Genomic DNA, 16362 nt, shown 5'->3' with positions numbered 1-16362 from the left:
CTATATTCGCCATAGTTTTAATGTATAGGTCAGACTGGGGGTAAGTAATGTAAATGGGGGTAGCAGAAAGGACCCACTACAAATATATTGGCCATAGTTTGGGTTTCAATGTATACGTCAGACTAGGAGTAAGTAATGTGAATGGGGAGTACTTAACACAGATGTAATGAGGACACAGACATGCCCCATTACAAATACAATCACCGTAGTTTTGTTCAAATGTATAGGTCAGACTGGGGGTAAGAAATGTGAAACTGCAATGGGAGAGTACTTAACACAGATAAAAAGAGATCACAGACACACTTGACCTACAATGTGTTCTTATTTTACGTCATAGCAAAATGGTCACATGAAAAAAGGACAAACTAAAACCAACACATTGCATATGCAAGAACTGATTGCCAATCAGCTTGATTTAAGCTATATACTGACATGTTCTAAGCTTTGCTGGAATGTATTACATTAATCAAGTTATCAGGAATATTTATTTAACAAAAAAGACCAATATACATCTAATGACACTATAGAAAGTTTTGAAACAGCTCAAAGTCAAAGGTACTTAAGAAATGTGTGATCAAGTCAAACTAACTTAACTCCTACTGTACTTGAGATAACAAACCAGATTCAGATAGTGTTGAGTTCAGAAATGTGTGAAGGGGGTACAAAACCAAGGCTCAGAGAGTAGTCTAGGTCTCATATCCCTTTCCTTGCATTGGAGGTCAATTTCAAACAAGCTATAGTCTGTATATCTACCCCGAGTCAACGGCATTAGCTTGGAAGTTCAGCATGTGCTGTGTTGGCTTAAGCGTAGTTTCTTGCATGTACATATGCGGCATGTTGATCGCACGCATAAAAGTATGTACACGCACCAAGTAACGCTAAGCTAACGCAGAACACGCTGAACTTCAAAGCTAGTGCCGGTGACTCGAGGTAGATATACAGACTATAATATAAGTCTCATTATAAAAGTTATTTTGATATTTTCAAGTTGGAAGACACCTTATACCAGTCTCTTCTGTAAAAGTTTGATGACTCTATTGCCTGATGATAAATGGCTAGTATCAATGCCTGACTACCCTGGATTCAAAGTGGTGCTGGGAAGAACATAAAATGAGTTTACCTGATGGAGACATAATACATATAATAAGAATTCTGTATAGCTGACTGTGTCTTGATTAATAGCTTTGGTATTTGGTACACAAGCACCATCCTGCACCTGAAGGATGGTTTACATACTAGATACATGCATGCATGCATGCTTTACTCTCAAAAGAACTTCTGAAAACTAAATGATGTTAAAGTGGAGCCTCACTTTTGGTTCAAGTTCCTTATGGAATTAGTCAAGGTTAAAATTTATCCATGTAAATTCTGTTGTCTGTCATAAAGAAACAGGTGTAAGTCAGTTCTTCTGTGCCAAACTGGCCAAGCGAGGCTTCCTGTTTAACTAGACTACAAATGAGAAAATATAGCTAAATATTTCAGTGAGTATACCAAACAGTGTTATAAATATGGTATAAAATAAGAGTATAAAATGGTCGTTTCAGGGATAACCTGCCAATATGTTTTTGGCATTCCACTAGATTTTTGGTTTCCCACAATTTTGGCCTGTTTTGCTATTGTTGCCATAAATCTCTCTTTTCACATGTTTCTCTCTTTAGTTTTAGGATGATCAATTAAGTTATGATTGATTTTTATTGGCAATGAAAAGATCAAAAAGTTATAAGTTTATATACAGATTTTTGGAGACCCACTGGATAAACAAATAAACCACTGTCACTACAACTAGTTTTGGTCATAGATTGAAAAACCACTTATTTTGAATGCTGCTGCGCTACCAAGTATCTCAACTCAAGTACTCCTGGACTTCAGGCAAATGGTGTCTATTAAAACATTCTTATGGCACCAGCTCATGATATTTAATTAATCGGTATGGTTGCCAAGCAAAACATATGATTCCTAAAACTCAGCATGAAAATATTTTCTTGCTAGGTAATTGGTTTTCTATAATGTATTGCTTTGATGCAAATATCTCTGCTCCCAACCTGCTTTTGATTTGTTGCCAAGTTTAGTTACTGTGTTCAAAAATGGTATACAATTTACAAAGAGAGTTCAAAATTGAGCATTTTCATTCATATCTGGATACATGAAATGAGGCCTGAATAAGCTTGTCTCATAACTTTGGATGGAAGGAAATGTTCAATTTTATACACAAAAAAGCTTGTCATCTACCTCACAAAGTCTAGTCTAGCAAGTACTGAGGTGACATTTCATATATGGTAGTCTAAACACACATGTTTTGTCATCGATATGTACAGTATTTTCTTGAGCATTGAGTTGTCCTTCACTCATGAGCCTATCTCTTGCACAGTATCAATTGTAGAAACTTAAAGACAGTTAAAAGAATGTGTAGTATAGATGATACCGACATGCAATAAATTGAAGCAATGAAAGAATAAGGCCAAGTGTTGGATTCATTCCAGGTCTTCACTATATCCTGTTGAGGGATCTTCACTACATTGCAATGTTAAACATCTTAAGAGGAGGACAACTCATATGTGTACTATTCTAAATAGTGCATAAAGTTTGCATACAAGTTTCCATTACACATGTTAAAGGTATGTTACACATTTTTGTCCGGTCTGAGCAGCAGAACCTAGTAATTAAACTCTAATTGCATAGTTCTCATTAACCTGAGTATAAATTGGTATACTAGTAATAAGACACCTGTAATTATTTTAATTACTTTTTTAATTACTCTTCTTGAATTTAATAACATTGTCTGCCTTGGGCTATTCCAGCTGAAACCCATACACCCCCTAGACACAGCCTTAATTGTCAACACAGGGAGTGTGAATTTCAAATAAGGTTACCTGAATGGGTAACTCCATTTGAAATCTACACCCCCTGTGTGTGAGATTGAGGTCTTGCCTTCCACAGGGGGTGTATGAATTTCAACTGGAATGGTCCACCATAATGAAATACTTCAGCTTAATTGGATTAGAAATCTAGATGTCTTGGAGTCACTGATATCATGCTCTAATTTTACAATTAATTACTTATCTTATGCTGCATCTGCCAGTGGATGGCAGATGCCTCTAACTTAATAAACACAAGTAACAAATGTGAAAAGTTCAACTGTAGTGAAAGTCTCATAAAATACATTTTATCCTATGGAGATCATTTATATGTTTGTACCAAGCAGATTTCTACCAACTTCAATTTTTCAACTGCTCCAAAATATAATGCCTTTTCATAAATTATTACAAAGTTTATGAAAGATTTAAGTCTTAAATCTAATAAACATTAAAAATTTCAGGTAAAGATTAAAAAAAATCTTTTTGAGGAATGAAGCCAAAACTCTATCTATGGATTTGATAAGATATAATTGGTACTTCTTGTGTTTGCTATCTACTGAAGATAGCAGCATGTATCACCTATGGAACCAAGTTTCAGAAAGACTACTTGAAAAGTATATCTCAGCTTAATCAATACAAAAGCGGTAATTGAAGGTTTAAATTGAGCCATAATCTTGTGTTTCCAAAGTTTAATTAATACAAGAAGATGCTTATTTGTGGATGTTGCCAATCATAACTTAAAACTCAGCCCATATCATATTGCTACACCTCACAACAGAAATAGATTTCACCTTTACAGCAGAGCTGCAATTCAATTCAGAAGGAAATATAATTCAATTCCAAGACATATGAATGCAACCCATGATGGAATGAATCAAATCTGGTCAAACACATCAGCTTCACAATAACATGAAGGCAAACATTTTTAACCCATGACATGAGGCAACAGTCTGCAAACACTGAACCAAAATGGTCACAATAATATGGTGCTATTTTTGGGAGCAGATTATATCTTTTGTATTTTGCTGTAAATGACTAGAAATGACCCACAGAAAACAAACTTGTTATCCAAAAGCTGATTGCTTACAACAACTTTTCTATAAATGATACAATAAATTCCTGTTTATAAAGTAATAATCAAAGCTGCTAAAAACCTGGCTGGTATTGAATCATCCTTCCCTACAGAGTCCAGAAATAGAGTCTATCTCACCAGAGCTGTAATTCAATTTCCACACTGTATAATTCAATCATTTTAATTTATATAAATATATCAATAAATAATTTGAATGAGTTGACATATAAGACTCTCAGCCCAGCATCAAGTTGATGTATCTTAATCCATCTACATGCTTCAGTTGTATACAGAGACTAAAGAATCCAAATTGATTCGAAATGCCCAGATGTTCTCTTCTTTACATACATATTGGAATCAGATGCACATATAATGTCATGTTTTGAATAAGAATGCTGAAGAATGAACATAAACAAGTCTCTTATTGGTTTAGTATGAGCTATAAATGTCTGTATGGTTTCAGCAGACCATAACACCCAGACAACTTGATGTACATGCTACAACCAATAGCGTTAAACTGCAACAATGATTGGAAACAGGTGAAGAGTGTCCCATCTGTCATGTCAACTCACGTCATACGGCCATGGCACAGCGTGATACCTTTAGCATGACCAGAGTGTGGTGAATTGCACTGGAGACAAAGTGCTTCGTGTGAAAATATCAGGAGCAGAGTTTTCAGAGGGGGAGGTGGGTGGGAGGTCATACTGCCATGGCACAGCGTGACACCATTAGCATGACCAGAGCTTGGTGAATTGCACTGAAGACAAAGTGCTTCATGTGAAAATATCAGGAGCAAAGTTTTCAGACGGGTGGGGGAGGTGGTGGAGTAAAGGTAAGAACAAGCATCTGCTGTCTACTGAAGACAGCAAAATATAACATATTTGTGTATACTGCTGTATAGTGAAATATAACAGCAGGAGTAAAGGAATAGCAGGGGTAAAAGAAGTAAAGGGCATCTGCTGTCTACTGAAGATAGCAAAATGTAACAAATTTCTGTGTATAGAAAGATATAAATATCAGCAGGAGCAAAGTAAGGAAGTACACGGCATTTGCTGTCTACTGAAGATAGCAAAATATTACAAATTTGTATCTACTGCTGTATATTGAGATGTAAATAACAGCAGGGGTGAAATAATGAAGTAAAGGGCATCTGCTGTCTACTGAAGATAGCAAAATGTAACAAATTTGATAAACGTTGAGGTCAACTCATCTATAGGCTATATGTGGTAAAATAAATGCTATATCATTTCCACTGATGTGGGAGGGGGGTGTTAACATATTGAAAGGTGTTCGATTTGGCTAAAACTGCATTATGCCTTGTATTGAGATGTAAATAACAGCAGGGGCAAAGTAAGGAAGTAAAGGGCATCTGCTGTCTACTGAAGAAAGCAAAATGTAACAAATTTGTGTTTACTGCTGTATAGCAAGATGTAAAAAACAGCAGTGGCAAAGTAAGGAAGTAAGGGGCATTTGCTGTCTACTGAAGATAGCAAATTACAACAAATTTGTATCTACTGCTGTATAGTGAAATACAAATAACAGCAGAGGTGAAATAAGGAAGTGAAGGGCATCTCCTGTCTACTGATGATAGCAAAATGTAACAAATTTGATAAACATTGAGGTCAACTCATCTATAGGCTATATGTGGTAAAATAAATGCTATATCATTTCCACTGATGTGGGAGGGGGGTGTTAACATATTGAAAGGTGTTCGATTTGGCTAAAACTGCATTATGCCTTGTATTGAGATGTAAATAACAGCAGGGGCAAAGTAAGGAAGTAAAGGGCTTCTGCTGTCTACTGAAGAAAGCAAAATGTAACAAATTTGTGTTTACTGCTGCAAGGGGCATTTGCTGTCTACTGAAGATAGCAAATTACAACAAATTTGTATCTACTGCTGTATAGTGAAATACAAATAACAGCAGAGGTGAAATAAGGAAGTGAAGGGCTTCTGCTGTCTACTGAAGATAGCAAAATGTAACAAATTTGTGTTTACTGCTGTATTTTGAGATGTAAATAACAGCAGAGGCAAAGTAAGGAAGTAAAGAGAGTCTGCTGTCTACTGAAGATAGCAAAATATAACAAATTTGATAAACATTGAGGTCAACTCATCTATAGGCTATATGTGGTAAATGCTATATCATTTCCACTGATGGCTATACTTGTGTGTGGGGGGGGGAGGGGTAATATCTTGAAAGGTGTTCGATTTGGCTAAAACTGCATTATGCCTTGTATTTACTGCTGTATTTTGAGATGTAAATAACAGCAGGGGTGAAGTAAGGAAGTAAAGGGCATCTGCTGTCTACTGAAGATAGCAAAATATAACAAATTTGATAAACATTGAGGTCAACTCATTTATAGGCTATATGTGATAAATGCTATATCATTTCCACTGATGGCTATACTTGTGTGGGGGGGGGGGTGTGGGGAGGGGGGTGTTAACATATTGAAAGGTTTTCTATTTGGCTAAAACTGCATTATGCCTTGTATTTACTGCTGTATATTCAGATGTAAATAACAGCAGGGGTGAAGTAAGGAAGTAAAGGGCATCTGCTGTCTACTGAAGATTGCAAAATATAATAAATTTGTGTTTACTGCTGTATAGCAAGATGTAAATTACAGCAAATTTCTACTTTTACAGCATCTGCTGGAGATATTAATCACAAACATAGGTTGTTATCTACTGATGATAGCAAATATAAATAATATTATGATGATATCTGCTGAAGATAGCACATATTAATATATGCTGTTATCTACTGAAGATAGCATAATAATTAATATAGCCTATTTGACACGCTAGTAATTATTGCTTTTCACTGAAAATATAATATAAATCAGAATTTTGAAAAAATCCTCCTCCTCAGCAAATGTTACAATATTATTGCTTCAATCTAGGCCCCTAGTCCAGAAACACCCTGGTACCTCTTGATGCATCTGTCTTGTCCATGATTGATTTTAAAGCCCCATGTTCTACTTGCCCGACATATCACACAATTCTGATGGACACCACATGGACTTATTAATGCAATGTTTAGATCTCTCTTCTCTAATCTTGTGTATGTTATATCTCCTAACCACAAACATCTCAGAAAAATATTTAATGAGTCGACTCATCTGCAAACTAATCAACTAACTCAGCATCTCACCATATGCTGTTTATCGTCATTGCATCATTGCATCATGCAAAACAACATGGTCTGGGACGTACTCAATCGCAATCAAGAAAGATGTTCCAAGAGTGATCACTACAGGCAATTTATTGTTAATGCAATGCTATCATTGCCTCCATGACAATGGAATCCTGATCATCTTATAGAAAGATTTAATTACTTGACACAGCATGGGTACTTTAGAATTAGTCGTCAAGACGGATCACGTTACTCAACGCCTTTTATGGTATACAAAGTGACGATGACTGATTGGTTGATACTTTGTATTTGTATGCAAATTGAATGTAGGGGCAGAAGAAGTTCACACGTCGTGGTCGGGGGAAACAAATAGATATAAATTTCAGTCCTTCTTAGTGCAATGACTTGTATTACAGCACTACAGCTCATATTTTTGTTCAATTTGAATCCACTCCACTTTTAGTTTAGCTTGTTTTGCCCAAATGACAATTTTATAAACTATTACATACACATCCGCTTGTTACTTTTCTGATATTCAGAATTCAAATGTCACAACTATTGTATTTTGCTATCTACTGAAGATAGCAGTAGGGAACTAGAACTGAGGCAGAAGAAATTCACATGTTGTGATCGCGGGAAACAAATAGATATAAATTTCAGTCCTTCTTAGTGCAATGACTTGTATTACAGCACTACAGCTCATATTTTTGTGCAATTTGAATCCACTCTACTTTTTAGTTCAGCTCATATTTTGCTGAAATGGCCGGTCATACTTTCTCTGTTTTTTGACAATTTTACTAACTATCACATACACACCCGTCTGTTGTTTTTCGAATATTCAGAATTCAAATGTCAAAATATGAACTTGCTGAATATTCTTGCACACTGTTTTTATTCATTGTCTTCAAACAAAATACCACAAACAAGATAATAAAATTCAACCAATTGATTTGTAAGACATGGTGGTACTATTATTATGAGAAATAAATAAAAGAGTAATGAAAATGAATTCTAGTGTTTGAAATAAGTTTGGTTTCTCTTACACATATTAAAGAAATGAGCTGAAAAACATTATAAGCTGCTGCTGAGGCTTTTCCAAATTGAACAAGAAATACATTCCCCTCTAGTGTCAAGAAGAAGTTTTGATGTTGTTATCACCATTGAGAAAGCTGGTTATTGTCTCAAAAATATCACCCAATGTTATAAATTTAGCTTTAGAGATTAAACAGTCTATTACGCTGTTTTCAACCCCCTGCAACAAGCTTTGAAAAAAAAATTGAATTTTGGGTCTAGGCTTGATCACATAGAAACTCAAATATATTTTTCAACTCAAAAAACATTTAAACACACAAGCATATACAAACAACAATAACAACAACAACAGCAACAACAAAAACAACAACAACACCAACAATCAACAACAATGTAAACTTTTAGAGTGAGTGAAGCTTATTGTATGCAAATTATCACCAAGTAAAAAATTTAAGAAACCAAATATCTATTTCATCAGAAAACATATGGGAAATATTATCTAAAATACCTGAGGACAGAAGCTCATCCCACCCAAGACCCAGAATGGGCTGTTCCAGATGACACCAATACACCCCTTATGGAAGACATGACCTTAATCTCCACACAATGTGTGCAGCTTTCAAATGGAGTCACCCATTCAGGTAACCCAATTTGAAATTCACTGTGAGGAAGATTAAGGTCATATCTTTCATAAGGGGTGTATGGATTTCAACTGGAAGAGCCAAATGGTGTTAACAATGAGGCTATTGGTGATTACTGCAAGTTTTTGGATCAAGGAATTTGATAATTGATGGTAATTTCATCCCTTAGGTGTTCTGGTCAACTTCTCTCACACGTCGCCCATCATTTGGATATTGGCAAAATACCAGATATTTAATTTTCCAAGAAATAAATTGGTGTGTTTCCAGTATCTCAGTTTACACTTTTACTTCCAAAAACTTTCTGACAAAATTCAACTTGTTAATATTTTAGCTATAGTCTGTACACCTTTCTTGAGTCAGTAATTTAGATATTGTTTTCTATTGTATCTTTAAATGTAATGATGAGAAGTATATAAAAGTGCACATTTCAGAAAGGAAACGATGCAAGGAATCCAACTAGCATAAGAGCTTCCTGCAAAAAATAACAATTTTTGAAAAAATCTCAAAATTTGATTTTACTTTGCTTCTATGATAAACATAGTCTATTTTCTCTTTCAAACTACAGATTTCTGTGTGGCAGAGTTATTTTTTATTCAAAAAGATTGATGCAGATATGCTCCATAAATCAAATCTCAATTTAAACACCATTTTTGAGCTTTTTATATGTGCCATTTTCAGAGCTTCATTTTGATGAAAACTCCATTATGGTTCCAGAAATATGGTAATTATAGTGTTGCTCAGAAAAGTAAAATACAAAGGAAGTCAAATATTACTATAAACTATATCACAAAATCAATCTTGGGGATAATCAACACATTTAGCTTGATCACATAAAAGGAGCTGATTTGACATAAAATTCTGTTCTTTCCATCAACATTTCGCCCGCTGCCCCCCCCCCCCTATTACATCCCTCCACCAAAGGACAACTCATACCTAAATCCTTAGCAAAGGAAAACAGTTCATTTGTAAAGTTTCTTTCAATACCTTTTGCATGGAAGCACGACCTTGGATTACAGTCGGACTTCATAGATTTTGTTAAAATTGGTACAGATTTCAAATTATATTCAGTGATGGGAGTCCCCCTTTCTTTTAAAACCCTGAAAACATGTATCATACTTTTGCCATTTCACTTCACTTACCACTGTAGAAAAGAAACATTAAAACATAAATTACAAAAATTAAGCTTACCTTGAGATTCCAGTAGTGGTTCCATCCTCACTCTCCATCCATCCCAATCCTGAATCAGAACAAGAAAGCATACGTTTTACAGAATGAGCCGATTGAACCTGCTCAACAGTCACATTGTCAAGGTAACGGGACATGATCTGCCATAGCGGATCACCGCTACGATTCTTGTCACTCTCAACTCTGCTGTTAAGGTCATATTCGAACACATCTTCGTCGTGAATTGATGGTCTTCTCTCGGGAACATGTCCGTCGTTGTAATCGTATGTATCTAGTGAACTGTCATCCTCTTCCGGAAGAGAAGACAGCCAATTCTCCAATGATGCTGAAAGTTTGTGCTTAGGACTAGGTCTGTATGTGCTGACATTTGTGTGGTATGGTGTTTTTGACAAGATTGGTGTATCAGATAGTTCTGCTCTCTTATATCTGGATGTGCTGACACTTGTGTGGTGTGGTGTTTTTGACAAGATCGGCGTATCAGATAGTTCCGCTCTCTTATGTTTGTATGTGCTGAAGCTTGTGTGTTGTGGTGTTTTTGACAAGATCGGCATATCCGATAGTTCCGCTCTTTCTGAAAAATACCTGTCCTCTCTAAGTTTCTTATCAGGCAGATATTTGTTTAGAAGTCCTTTTATTGATTCGCGACGTGCATAAGCAGAAAGTCCTTGAAGCTTTGATAGTCCAAAATCTCTGGTTATACCGATATGACCTTTCTTGTTCATATCAAGATATCTGTTCATAATGCTCGTAATTTGTGGATCAACATCATCGTATCTTCGTCCAAAATTGTACGGCTGCTCTGGGCTCCTGCTGTAGCGGTTCATGATTTCCTCAACTTGAGGATCAACTATATATCGCGATTTCTTTTGCTTAGCATGTTTACGTTGTTTTAGTCCTTGCATTATCCTCTTAATCTCTGGATCAAAGTCTAGTGGTGGATTTATATCTCTAAAGTTGGTATCACGTAACTTGGTGGTGGTTGAGGTGGTCTGTCGCTTATCTTGTGGTGATAGATAGCGATTCATGATATCATTAATACCTAAACTTCTTACACTTCTTGTTAAGTCGGGTGATCTTTCCCTAACTTGCTCCATAGATCCAAGATAATGACTCATAATATCTGAAATACCTGGATTTCTTTCACTTCTATCAAAGTCTGGAGGTCTTTCTCTGACTTGCTTCCATGATCCAAGATAGTGACTCATGATATCTGTGATACCTGGACATTTACTTCTAACAAAGTCTGGAGATTTTGCTCTTTCACTTCTTTCAAAGTCTGGAGGTTTTTCTCTGATTTGCTCCCATGATCCAAGATAGCGCTTCATGATATTGGTAATATCTGGATTTTTATTTCTAACAAAGTCTGGGGATTTTGCTCTGACTTGCTTCCCTGATCCAAGATAGCGATTCATGATATCTGTGACTTCTGAGCTGCCACTTTTCACATAGTCTAAAGTCCTCCCACGGACATGATCTTCTGGTCCGAGATAGTGGTTCATGATATCTAACATATAATCTGAAGATTTCCTACGTTTCTTTATTCTGCTATCTTCAGCCCAGAGTTCAAATTTACTTGCTATCCTTGGCTCTTGTGGCTTTGTGAAGTTCATGTCTCTTGACTTGAACTTTTTATCGATTAAATGTCCATAGTTGTTGTCATCGTTATCATTCTCTTCGATTCTGAGTTCTGGTTTTAGATAACGATTCATAAGTTCATGGACATTTTTCTTCACGGCTCTCTGCTTGATGAATGGTTTGTTAACTGTGGTGGCATGGTGGTACAAAGGTGTTTCAGTCCTTGTGGGTGTTAACGAAAATTTCCTTGTTCTCTCTGAACTTGTGTTTTCAAACGGGCTGTTAGCTATAGTTGAATGGTGGTAGAATGGTTTGTTCACGGTTGTTGCGAACTGGTACAATGGTGGCGTTTTCCTCTTTACAATTAGCGTATAATCTGCTCTTTTCCTGATCTCTGAACCTGAACTTACAAACGGTCTGCTTATTGTTGTTGTGTGGTGGAAATATGGTGTTTCGGTTCTCTTCGCTTTCATAAAGTTAACAGTGTTCTTCGGATCTGATCTTGAACATTTCACCAAGTCTAACGCCTTTTCGCTGACTTCTTCCGCTGGCCCAAGGTAGCGACTCATGATGTCTTTGATCTCTTTGGTGTTGGTTCTACTGGGCTGGTTATACATTGATGGGGAACTTGTGGTAGGAGCTACTACTTTCTGTCTAGGATGACCTACAAAATTATTTTTCAAATCGTGCAAATCAAAGTAAAGAAACGACTCTACTTCCAGATGTTGCATCTTAGAAGGTATGTGATCATCAAAATAATGCTTTGTGCTACTACTAGTGGTGGTTGGTATATGGTTGATGGTCGTGGTTGGTGTGACCTTTGATCCCAGCAAATTTCTGTGGTTGTTGTAATCCACCATTGTATATCCAGCCGTGTTCCCAGGCATCTTGCGATACGCTACTGTCAGCTCGGCGTACTTGAACGCTTTGCTGAGTGTGGAGAGAACAGAGTGAAACGATCGGCGAAGCGACTGTTTCCAAGCTGATTCGTGTAGTACCAGCTCCTGTATCAAATAGGCTGGGGTGAGCAGCATTTATAAGTTCATGATGATGATGTAATGTGGTCACACAGTGTGATCCCTGTGTGAAATCCGTCTAGTCGTCTCCTAACATGATGTAAATATTCATTTAATGTACACAATTCTCGCAGCAAAAGTTTTCTCACTCCACCGCAGTGGATGACTAAAACTTTTATCAAGCGCTGCTTTCTTGTATCAAGTTTTCTGCTTGGTAACTTCAACACCTCGCTCAAACCGATGTATCAACGAGTTGAACTTTGTTTGACGGTGTGAAACTTGGCAAACTCCGAGGTGGAGATTGAAGCCGGATTATCAAGCAGCATGTAGCTCCCACCAGAGTCAGTGAGGTACTGATGATATGAATAAAAGTTTTGCTCGAGTTGACTTGCAGATGGATGAGTTGAATTGATGTGCTAAACTGTTCATCACCCCTGGATGGCCATAATGAAATTATGGCATGTTTCTCAGGTGTTAAGACTGATTATTATAGGTTTGACATTTCGATGCGGATAGAAGTTTTGCTTGAGTTGATTTGCAGATGTTGGCATTGATGATGAGATGTAAAAATATTTAAACTGTTCACCCCTGGATGGCCATAATAAAATTGTGTTATGTTTCACTTGTCTTGGATTGATATACAACTCTACAAGCAGATTTCACCCCTGGATGGCATTGATGAAAATTGTGTCACGTCTCACTAGTACCGGCTTGATATAGTTGTTCAAATGTCACATGTGGTTTTAATGGCATGTTATAAATCTTGTGATACATAGAAAGTGGAGTTGTCCAATGTAATCACATGCTCATGATATGTTTGTTTACTGAAAAGTTTATTAGGAACACTGCTGTGGTTATTTTGCTGTTATTTCAGTAGTGTTTGAAAATGTCACCATTTAAAGCCATATTATAACATTTGCTGAGGAAGACGCCCTCACTGGATTTCTAAAATCCCCTTTTTTACACGATTAAATTGTACTTTATTAAACCAATATACCCTGCAAAAATCAAGACTCTAGGTGCTGTAGTTTTGTCAAAATCCGAGATTTTGAATAAAACGCCGGAATTGGCGCTTTATTATTACGATGGAATTATTAGTCGAACGCATACACGATGTTCATAACACACATCACGTACACGGCGTGCGGGACGGTGATATACACAACAAAGGGTCATACCACAACATGACCAAAGGAGTGGTACGTATTGGCGACATGTGCACTGGTAGTAAATTCCAATTTTCTTTGCTTTGCCGTAGTTGTTCGGCTCAAAAATAAAAGGGGATATATCTGACAGTAAAAGCTAACATTTTATGGCAAAGAAATGCTAATCTATTTTGTTTGAAAATGTTATAATATGGCTTTAACTGAATGAGTTTATAATGATCCATCTTAAATTGCACAGTAGGACTAATTAACTCAAGAATACTCACTACTCTAGGGTTAGAGTCTTTGTGGAATTTGATTTACATGAGCTCTAAGTAAGGGCCAGGATATGGTTGGAAATACAGTTTAGGGATAGGGTTAAGTTTAAACGTAGGATGCAAAAGAAATTCTGCCTAGTAGAGGTATAGTCCCAGCTTTGACAGTGCCAAGTCATTAATGACTATCTCTGTTTCAATACCATTAATTGGGATCAGATTTTGTCACATGAAAGTTGCTGCGGTTCATTTTCTGCACAAAATAGATAGCTGTAATTTTCTAGCCAGCTGTAATATTCTAGCCAAAACATTGAGATCTATAACAAGCATATTAAACGCTTAAACTAATAGCGAGCATAAGAAACATCTCATAGTTTTATATTGGCTGATAGCAGGCAGCCAACAGCGTGCACAATGTCAATGACAAATCGGCATTGGCTAAAGTTGGTGAGCGTCAAATGGCAAAGATCCAAGCATCTCAATTACAATGTCTGTTGCTAAGCCTGCTATAGAACACGGGCAAGCATGGGATGGAATGTGTGTACATCACTAACCCTTCTCTGCATAGGTGTGAAGTGGAAAAAATTTCACAAAAAAATTTTGAAATTGTTATTTTTCATGAACATATTTGGAATCTTCATGAAATTTGCATTACAATGAGTACAATACATGCCTAGTATTGGTCCACTAATTTTTGAGATATGCCACACATTTTGTGAAGGAGAAAGAACATTATCATGCACAAAACATGGAAGATTGCTGCAGCAGGGTTGCTGGCTGTAGTGTCAAAGGATGCCGCATTGAATGTTTCTCATTAATTTGAGGACTGCCTATTTTGATGAATGTTCATCAAATGTTGACCTATATAAACTAGGCCAACACAGCATGCTGACAAAATAGCCAAAACTCGGTCTTGTCTGTTCTCCCCAGGTAGATTAATTAACCATCTTTCGTATTATCTTGTCTAAATAAAAGCATAATGCGTAAGTGAATATAAAGGGGTGTTTAATTAGCGCTGATAATTTAGTAACAGTCGTTTGCCAACACTATATATAGTATTACTCGAATGACTTTGACTGCAGTCCAGTGCTGTCAGAACTCCGTCTCAATTGTATGATTCACATGTCACAAGTTGTTGACAGCTGTACGTATGTTCCATGTACTGCACCCTCTGACAGCTAGCAAGACTGGATCCTCCTTATTTACCCCCATCTTGCTATAATTTGCAATTGACCCAATTTCCCATAAGGCCAAAAAAAAAAAAAAATTGTTTTGTTGCCCTCAAGCGCCCGGTCGAAAATCATTCAAATCTCCGACCGGTATTTTTATTTTTATTTTTATTTTTATTTCGTACATTTGTACATTTTCAAACTTTTTACCTCTTTCTCAGTGGAAGAATAGTGTTTTACTCAGTCCAGAGCTCCATATATATCAAAAAACATCAAGATTTCCAAAAATGCAAGACTGAAAATATGTTGCCAAGTCGTGAACTTTTTCACTTTCGCAAATTTGTTTACAAACGCAATCACGACGTTGTCAGGTCTGAGAAGGAGACTTCCGGCTCCGGTCTGTGGATTCGCCGTGCACTCGACACAAATAGAAATGTTCTAAAATATCGGTAATTTTTTTTTTACGTAAAAATGTATTGTGATATTGGTGAATATTTATTCAAGAAAATATACGTGAATTTTATTAAATAAAATTCATCAAAAAATCAAACAATTTCATTTAAACTTTGCCCACGAACTATACGTTCTACGAACAAGGTATGCATGCTGTCACTCAGAACCGTGCGTATAGGCAGCTCGTAGGAATCGGGCATGCTGATCAAAATGGACGGCCACGCTGTTTGTTTGACAGCCTCCGTGAGGCCAGAAAGTGCACTTTAGTCGAAAGTGGCGAGTATTTCTTTGGATGATGATTTCGATGCTCTGTTCCATATCCAAAAGGGAGACATTCCCTGCCTTCTTTTGTCCGAGGTAAAACTCGCTCACTGTTTACTGTATGTTCTCATTTGATATTGTCATTTCATATAAATAAAATAAAAAAAAATACATTTGAACGGTGCAGTAATTCAATCTTAAAAAAAAAAAAAAAAAAAAAAAAAAAAACGACCGCCCGACCCAAAATTCCAATTTTTCCACTTGAGGGCAACACAACAATTTTTTTTGTTGGCCTAATGCAGCTTGATTTTCACCTCTTAATCGGGCTCTTAATATGTCAAACATACTCATTGCGCAATAATATCAAGTGTGTGGTATGTATTGTGTAAGAGATTGATGTCTGTCATGTCAATTTGTCAAAATCTGTTTGCCGAAAAATGACGAACATTTGCACTTTTCTTTCAATTATTACCATCATATTGTGATGTACCAAGTGGCTGAGGTGTTAGTTCAATATGTTAGGATATTGGTATTTCTGACACCATGTTATCA

At 36.5% G+C, this 16362-nt stretch overlaps 1 pseudogene; it reads right to left on the bottom strand.

Annotated features, from left to right (window-relative positions):
* Window positions 1-16362, bottom strand: part of LOC140167517 (twitchin-like) — a 118454-nt pseudogene that overhangs the window by 25320 nt on the left and 76772 nt on the right.

This window comes from Amphiura filiformis, chromosome 13 (assembly GCF_039555335.1).
Source record: "Amphiura filiformis chromosome 13, Afil_fr2py, whole genome shotgun sequence".
Taxonomy (NCBI): domain Eukaryota; kingdom Metazoa; phylum Echinodermata; class Ophiuroidea; order Amphilepidida; family Amphiuridae; genus Amphiura; species Amphiura filiformis.
Note: the sequence above shows the minus strand (reverse complement) of the source record. Positions and strands in the feature narration are given on the sequence as shown.